A 9,134-nucleotide genomic window follows, 5' to 3' on the forward strand; every position below is an offset into this window, starting at 1 on the left:
ACCGGGCCGCGGACGGGTCCCCGCGGGGGTCAGCCCCTACCTGCCCCGTCGCCATGACGGCGGGGGGCGCGGCGCGGCGCCGCTCCGCCATTAACCGCTCCAAGCGCCACGGCTGTTCACCGGGAAGGAAGGGAGGGGGGGAGTGCCCACCCTCCCGGGGCTCAGGGGCGGCCCCGGCGCCCAGGGTGGGCGTTTCGGGTCAGGGTCCCTCCTCGGCGCCTTGCGCTAGCCCCGCCATCACACCGTCCGCCGCTCCGGCCTGCCGGCCCCGCCGCTCCTCGAGTTTCACGGCGTCGTCCCCCGCAAACCGCTTCCCGAGTCTGAAGGCGAACGGGGACGTTCCCGCGCCCGCGACCCCCGTCAGCTCTGGCTGGTCATCGTGTTCCCTCAGCCCCTTCGCGACGCAGGCATGCAGCGGGAGGGAGTAGGCCCGGGCAGAGGGAGGCTTTGTAGAATGGCGGGGAGGCAATACCTGCCTTGGTACCGTACCAGCTGCTCCCTGAGAAGAAGCCCAGATGGGTGCTTACAGGCGTCACCTGCTGCGGCCTCTGGACCTCAGGCCACCGGGCCTTGGTACGCTAGCCAGCACAAGCGAACAGACTTGGAAAGGATTTAGTCAGCTGGAGACTTCTCGAGAGCAGCCAGCGGCACTACCTAATCCTGTGCGGTAATCAAGCTAGCATGAGGCAGTAATCGAGGTAGGGAAGTTGTTAACTTCAGACCAAAGATGGTGTCAGGGCCTTAAAGTGCTACGTTACCTGCCTGGAAGCAGGAGGGAATGGACTAGGAAGTCATTCAGTTGTAATGCAAGAAAAATAGGAAGAAATACGGTTGTGCTTTGAACTGAAAGGCAATGGCATATAGCCCATTTCATGCTTTAAAAAGTGACTGCAGAGCAATGAGAGGTTCAGAAGGGCAACAACAACAAAAACTTGTCAGTAGCATGGTATTACTGACATGGAATAGATTGGGATTTCCTTGCCTCCAAAAGGAGATAGCTCTGCAGCACCAGCTTGTCACTAAGAGAAACAGTTAAATGCACTAATATCTGGACAACTTTCAGTTTAAATTCAAAAGCTTTCCTTCCACTCATTTCCACATTTTCCATATATGTAAGGTAGGCTGTAGAATACATTGCAATGGGAACCTAGGACCCACGATCTTAGCAAAATCCATAGTCTTGGGACATACAGATGCAATCAGGAACAACTGAGTAGTTGGGCAAAAAAACTCTGCAGGAAAAACCCCTGCAGGTTTAGCAGGGGTATGAAGTCTTACATTCTGGGAATCAGGAAAGCTCTAACTACATGATCAGAGTGAGACCTGATATGGGAGGCATGTTGCCTTACAGTAAGATGAGAGGCTTCTGGCTGACACATCTGATTCAAGCTACTCTGAGAGGAGTTTCTGAACTGGGTAGTGAAGCCTGATCCAGCCTGCCAGGGCTCACTTTTGGCAGCAGTCTTAAGTAGCCCCTGGTGTCTGTTGCTCTTATGCTACTACCTTAATTGTGCCTACATGCCTATTTTTGGGATTACGCAGACAGTATTGGGGAATCAATTCAGGTAAAAGTAACTGATCTCGCAGCTATTTTTAAACCAGTTGAGTTCCCTGATGCCATTCATGGTGCAGCTGTCCTGGCAGTCATACCAGGAGAGCCGATGTCAGGGTGCAGTAAGGGCTGGCTACACCCTAGGAGAAGGAGAGCTGCAAGGGGAGCATTCCCAAGGACAGCAGGCTTAGGCTCTCATCAGCCATGGCCCATCCCCACAGCACCTGAGCAAGGAGAGCCTGGCAGGGCCCAGGTAGCAGCCAGGTTTGACCAAGAATTGAGACAGCCAGGCAAGCTCATGGTGATGAATTAGTCTGCAGTCAAGCTGGGAAGTCAATCCACAGGTCAGCATCAGGCCCAGCAATTGCCAGGCATGTCTGTGGCAGCAAGGTAAGGTAAGGTAAGGTAAGGTAAGGCAAGGCAAGGCAAGGCAAGGCAAGCCTGAGATCAGGCTAGTAAGCCAGCCTACAAGTCAGGATCAACAAGGCAGAGCCAGAGACCACTACTCCTTCAACTTAGCTCAGACAGGTACTAGTAGCTCTGGGCTGAGCTTAAATGAAAGCACACCCACCCCCACACCCATGGGCAAGGACTATGGGTAGGGGCCCCAGGTGAGGCTGCTCAGGACAATTAAGGCCTGTTGGTGCAGTCAGGGCCCTGACAGGTGAAGCTGGACAGAAGGACAGGAGAGGGAGTGTATGGTGCCAGGGTGGTGGAGGCTGTGTAAGCTGCATCTTGTTGTGTAGAAGAGCAAGTTCAGGTGATGAGCATGCATTGGGAGCGGTGGTGTTCAGGTTGGCTCGAGCTGTCTCAACCTGAGTTGCTTGCTCTCCTGCCTTGTCACCATCTGTTGTGCGGTGCTGCTCCCCCCCTCTGCTGGCTTTGTTCTCACTAGGTCTGTGTTTGGCTCTGTGATGGAGAAGTTGCACAGGGGTTAGGAGGGAGACAGTCTGTTCATGCTGGCATTACCCTAGCTGGGACTTGTGAGAGAGAAATGGCGTGTGCCCAGGAGAAGCCAAGGCAGCCTCAGAGACCAGTAGATCAGTGTCACGCTTTGTCTCTGCCAGTCTGTGCTAGGAGACATGGGGAGATACAGTGCAGGCTCCTCTCCTCTGTGGAGGGTGCACAGTTTTCGTTCACTGCGCTGTGTCTTAGGAAGGAAGGCTTGCTACAGCAGGGTTACTCAAGCTTCTCTACCTCAGCTGGGTCCCTTGCAGGCCTTCCAGCCCATGCTGGTTGCTCCAAGTTCTGGCAAGGCTGCTGATCCTGTCCATCAGTTTTACATAAAAGCAGCAGGAAGAGCATGCTGCTGGTCTGAGAAATAGCTTCTTTTTGTTGCCTTTGTCAGTACAGGAAAGACCTCCTGCTGCTGACTGTTCCCTGTGAGCGTGTGCTGTCATTGCACTGTTCTTGCTATTTCCTGCATCTGTGTCTTTTGCATCTCATGTGCTTTTGTGCTGAATTTCTGAACTCCAAGCTGGCAGCCTGCTCTTTGGCCCTCAGCTTCCCCGTCCATCCACATCACATCTGACATCTGCCTCTCTCCTCCTGACTGCTGTGATTCCAGACCCTCAGCCCAATGTAGCCTCTTAATCAGAGATCAACTTGCTGTTACCCACCTCTGTCAGTAAAAGATAGTCCCCAGCATCATCCAAGGGAGCAAGGGAAAGCTTGTTCTTGGAATCTGCCATACCACTGGGGACACATTTTCAGTACAGAAGTCTTGTTGTCTGAGGGCATGAGGTTACTACGAAAGACAGCTGGAGAGGCTCGGGAGTGAAGTGCTATGTTGGGGATAAAACCTGCCCTGCACTCAGAGGTCTGAGCCAAAGGGAAAAGAAAGTCCTTCTCTGGGAGCCTGTCCACAAGCAGGGTGGCAGAGGGGAAGAGGGACCTTGCTCTCTTTTCGCTACCCAGCAAAGAATGTGGGTGAAAGGACTGTGCAGGAGAGAGATGAGGTGCCTGAGTCCTGCTCTCCTACTCAGACCCATTGGCCTCTCATGCTTTTGCTGAATGAGAAGATTCGGGAAGGGGGTTGGCAAATTCAGTAAACTACCTGAAAAATAACTGGGAGATATAGTTTCCCATGGATCACTGGTGGTGGGGTACCAGGAATCTACAATGATGCCCTGGGGAGAGGAGCAATTCCTAACACAAATCTGTTACTTTTTTTTTTCTTTTCTTACTAAGCAGTTTACAGACACTAACTAATCTGCATGTCTTCCCCTGGGGATAATCAGTAACCCCGGGAGAGAGCTCTGCTCAGTATTTCAGGGCAGCCTGGCTGTTTTCAGTAGTGGAAAGAGCAGGCATAGCCACAGATGGAGGAGAGGAGGAAAGGAGAGTCAGATAGAAAGCGTTTTTCTTCTCACTAGAACAAGAGACAGGTTCTCAGCAGGTATGTCCCTTCCCAGAGTGTGTAAGAAGATGCTCCCAATTTCCCGTGGCTTCAGGCATCACATAGAAAACTTTTCCTTGGGTTGGGTTAGGTTTCTGTCAGGTCAGCAAGCTGCCCTGTGTTCTCTTAAGGTATTGGCTAGGTTTGATGCAAGGGAAGCAGCTGGCTGAGGGTCGTGGGTGACCAGACTGCCAGTGTGCCGGATTGAGTGTAATTAGTAGCGGCCTCCCTAGGAAACAGTATTGCACCGAGGCAGACAGTCAACATCACACACTGACTCCATGCAATGCTTCCAGCAAGATCTAAGATAAGGAGCTAATACAGTATGTGTAGAGTGAATATTTTGTTCAGGTTTATAACTTACACAATTTTACTGCAGTCTTACAAATGTTGTGGTTTGGAGAAAAGCCAGCAAAGGTAGAAGAACTCACAAATTAAGGAACACAACGGATGAGTAACTTGAGAGATACTGAGGAGCACACTCATGGATGGCTTGATCCAATTTGGGGTTGTCGCAGCCAAAAGGCCAGTCCTGCTGCACATGCTGTCGCTTGCACCCACTCTGGCAAGCAGCGGCCGTGGGCTGTCGTGCCCCTAGCCCTGCTAAAATGCTGATTGTCATTGCATTGCTGAGCTGATCTCCTCCTGCTCGTGTGATTGCTGAAGCAAGTAATGGAAGGGCTAGGAAGGTTTGAAAGGGAGAAGAAAGGACTATCCCTTTCAGTTGTGCCAGCTGATGTTGCTGGGCTGACAAAACTGCTGGGGTTTGATGGAAAGGGTAACTGGAGTGTGGGGCCAGGGAAGGAGCATGCTGCTCCCGATTGCTCCCGAGTACTTGTTAAGTGAGTGTGTGTGTATACACGTATGTCTTCAGGCTTTTCCTTTGTAACTCCGTTTCCAATATTATAATCAAATGTTTATTTTCAAACATCTGGTAACATCACCTCTGACTGGCCTGGCAGGTGCTCGAGGCTTGGGAGGCTTTGGGGATACCCCAAAGCAGGGGTGAGCTGACAGATGTGTCCTGGGGTTTCCTGGATCTGAGGACAAGTTTTAGACCTTGCTGTAATGGTCAGTTTGGAGATGCTACAGGTGTCCCTGCCAGGAGCAGGCTGCTTGGCAGGTGACAATCACTGAAGTGATGTCTCGCTTCAAGTCATGCTTGTCACACCATATGAAAGCAAGGTTGAGAGACTGGGCAGTGAGAGCAAGCCCCGAGCTACCTCACCCTCCTTTGAGGGCAGTCCCCAGCACAGGCACTAACTTTCTTGAGGTCAGAGCCAGCAGGGCTGTCCTCCTATCAGACATGACACTTCCAAACTCTCCAGCAGACATGTAATCTCTCTTCCCTGCAGATCACCCTACTCTCCAGAGTTTTCTAAACTGAATCCCACTAGTACAGGGACTAGTTGCCTGCAGCCCCTACAACAAGCGTAAGGAGCATACCTAAAGCAGAAGACAGTGGCCCTTGAAAGCAGGGTAAGCAGAGGTAACAAAAAGACAAGGTAAGCAAGGCAAGATGAGAAAGCTGTTCGTTTACTATGAAGCTCTTTTGAAAACATACAATTATGACAGAGTGCAAGCACCATTGTCAAATATGTTATTATGAGGGATTGGGGTGGAGAGGGAGTAGGTAGCAGGGCTTCAGCTCCGCAGGTGGCCACAATGTGTAGAGGGGATGCAGGGCCACTGGTGAGACAAACATCCACAGGATTGTGGATTCCTTAGGAACTGTGTGGCACCTGTGAGGAAGCTCTGAGGTGAATTCGAGAGAAAGGGCTAGTGTGGTCACAGCTGGGGGCAGTGACTGTTTTGGTGTCAGCCTCCTGCTGAAAGCAGGAACAATAGACTCAGGAAGGAAAGAGGTAGTGAATTCAAAGGGGGAGAGTGCAGAACCTGGAAGAGGACTTCCAGCTGGTAGGATAGAAAGGAAACGCAGGGAGGAAGGGACCATAGGATCTGTAAATAGCTGAACCCAGTGAAAGCATTGAGACTGAAGAGGAGAGATTATGGGCCCCACACACTAAGGGGGAAGAAGTGCTGACCACCACTACACTGCTTGTGGAGAAAGGAAGTCTCAAGCTGCAACTGCAATTGCCTTAAGCTGAGAGACTGACAAACCGAATGACGAAAACCAGGGCACGGCCAGTAAAACAGATTTGCTGAAAGCAGCTGAGGTGATTTGGCCTGAAATTTGGTTTGGAAAAGTTCACTGGAGCCATGCTACTTAGTCAAGACGTTCCAACAGAAAACCAGCCAATTTCTTCCAGTTACAGAGCCTACCCTATTGCCCCCTCCCCCCCTCTTCAGCAAGAATTTGTTCATCTTCTCCAGAAACATCTTCTCATATTCATCCTCTTTGATCTTCTAAGAACCTAGGTAGCTTGGTAAACAGTCTCACTCCCTTGCAGCCCCTGAGTTTTCCAGCTCCTTGTAGCCTGGACCTGGGCAGTGGTGCAACACTTGGTTGGAAGTCTTTTTTCTGTTTCTCTTTTTTTTTTTTTTTTGTGCAAGGTCCCTCTGAAGACTTTGCCTCATATCACGCAGCCTTACTATTCTTGCTTGTTTTGCACAACCTTTCCCGCCAGCCTGTAGTCGGTATTTTCCAACCACATTTCCATGGGTCAAGACGGAGTTTTTGGCACTAGCTTTGTCTCAGGTTCAGCCCCCTGACCAGTCTGCAGCCAGTCTCTGTGCGTCTACCCTAGAAACAATCACCTACTGGTCCGAGTGGAGCAAGCCCATTTTAACCCCAGCACCAGCTTTCTTCACAAGCACAGGGGAATTTTGCAGCCTGCTGCCTGTAAGCGTAATGCTGGCAGCTCTAGAAATGCAACTGAGGCAGCCCCAGTTTATGCATGGCCTGCACTGCTGTCAGGGAGAGAACCTGCCTGAAATAGCAGAGCTGAGCTCTGCGCAGCTGCGGCCTTGGGCTGGATCTGCAAACAGGGCAGGAGCAAAGGGAGTGCAGGACAGTTTGTAACAGCTCTGAGGGGTCTCCCTGCAGGATTGCCACATACCTGCACCTGCCTCAGCACTTCGTGCCAAGCACAACAACCACAACAAGGACTCAGGGCATGGGGAAGTGGGATGGAAAGTATACTGAAGCACCAACGGCCCCAAGCTCCACACAGGGCTATGGGAGTGCCACCAAGAGTTAGAACCTAACCACAACTCTCAGCTGCCATCAGAAAGCACAGCTGTCCTGTGGGCTCTGCAACCCAGATTTTGCCTACAGGGCAGAAACATCATTAATAGGTTGAGCAAGCTCAGCTGCTGCTTTGGGGAAATGGGTGTGATCCGTCATAGAGAATCTTTTAACTTCCTCTTCCTAGAAAATTCATGATCAACAGGAAATCCAAGCTTTGCGTGATATTTCAGAAATTATTTTCCAGGACGATGTCAGAACCAAATTAATTATCTACCAACCACAGATGTATACAAGCTTTCCACAAGGAGTGGCTTTATTAAAAAAATAAAATATGACTAGATAATGTTTCCACTGTTGCCCATCAGGCACAGAGGCGCATCTGTATGTTTTTACAGAAGCTATAGGGGAAGAATAGGCTTTGCTGGCCTTCTGGAATTCAGGCACAGCAATTAGTTTATGTGTGCATCTCTGTTCACACACAAAACTTTTGGCATGGATGACAAGTTTCAACTAGAGCCTTTGTGGTTAACAAAACCTCATTTGCTTCTATGGAAAACTACGTCTCCAGGCAGAACTATTAGTTTAATATAAGATCATTAGATGCGTTTGTTTTTTTTTTCCTCTCCAGATGGTTCTTTACTACACAGGCTCTCTTTTACTAATCCATTTGGTTTTGGGTAGCCAGGACTAAGTGCCATGCCAAAATTTATGAGGTACCGTCCAGCCAAGCAATTCTTCATTCTCAATGCGTTGTCTCCTGTCTATTACTTCAGCTCTTGGCAGGAATTTCTGATGTGCAAACATTCCTTTAGGGGACTTGTTCACATAAGCTGCAGTATGTCACTATTTCTGGAAGCCTTCAAGCAGCTCATTATGATCAGGTGGTCGTGTTTTCCTAGGACAAACAAGTCTGTTCAGACTTTGTCCTGTGGAATTTCAGGTTGTTTGTACTGTAATCAGAGGTCCTGTCTGCTGGACATTTCTGTCCTCATAGCAGGTCCTGGCCACACCTAACTCCATCCCTAATTATAGCCTGACTAGAACGCTGAAGAAGAATTGAAGTCAAGCCTCCATGTTATCCTTCATAACTCCCTTCTACAATTTTTTGACCTTACACAAAAGGCTAGCATTAGTGTTTGAAAATATCCAGGTAAATTTCAGTAGTGTTTGAAAATATCCAGGTAAATTTCAGTACTCATTATAGCACATTTCAGGTCATTTTATCCCTGACTGTTTTTGTCTCTGTTATCTCACAAGCCTGGCAAGCATGCTCTCTTCACATTCATGTGTGTTAGGACAAAGCAACAACAAATCATTCAGTTGTGGGTCAGCAAGTGTAACACTTGCAATTGCTGTACAACACTGATGATACTTTCCCTAGGGCATACTACTGAAAGCAGAGACTAAATCTTTAAATAAATCCAAGTACTTATACACCAACACCTCTAACTACATGGCATAAGCTTAGAGGTTTCTTTAAATATTGGACCTAGAATAATAGGTAAATTCATAGCTAAACCCAGGTGTTTTAAATGTCTGTTGCTTAGATCTTTAACTGCCTTTTGGGAATACTTTCTCTTTTCCTGACAAAGGACATTACTGATTCAGAACAAAATGCTTTTCCCTTGTTCTTTTGGTTTGCACCCCTCTCCCCCCATTCATAAAGTACAGTGCCAGGGATACTTTGAGCAAGACCTCTCAACAGCTGATGCATTTCTGTGGTCTCACAAAAGCGCTAAACAGCATTAGTCTCAGATCTCTTTGTCCGTGACAGACTACATTTCAAGGCATCCAGTGTGCTGTAAAAAGTTTAACTTCTGCTCTGTCTGGCAGGCAGGCAACAAGATGTTTGTGATGCTTTATCTTTTGTAAGTCAGCAGTGTTTTAATCTGTCCATCCCTACCTCCTTTTCAGTCTACACTTGTTAAACATCCATTTTGGTTCAACTAGCTGCTGTTAATTCTGTGGTCATTTAATCCCAAATGCTCTCCTATGACTTCAGACTTCTTTATCTGTATTACCCCTTTTCCAAA

This window comes from Aquila chrysaetos, chromosome 2, assembly GCF_900496995.4.
Source record: "Aquila chrysaetos chrysaetos chromosome 2, bAquChr1.4, whole genome shotgun sequence".
NCBI classification, from domain to species: Eukaryota; Metazoa; Chordata; class Aves; order Accipitriformes; family Accipitridae; genus Aquila; species Aquila chrysaetos.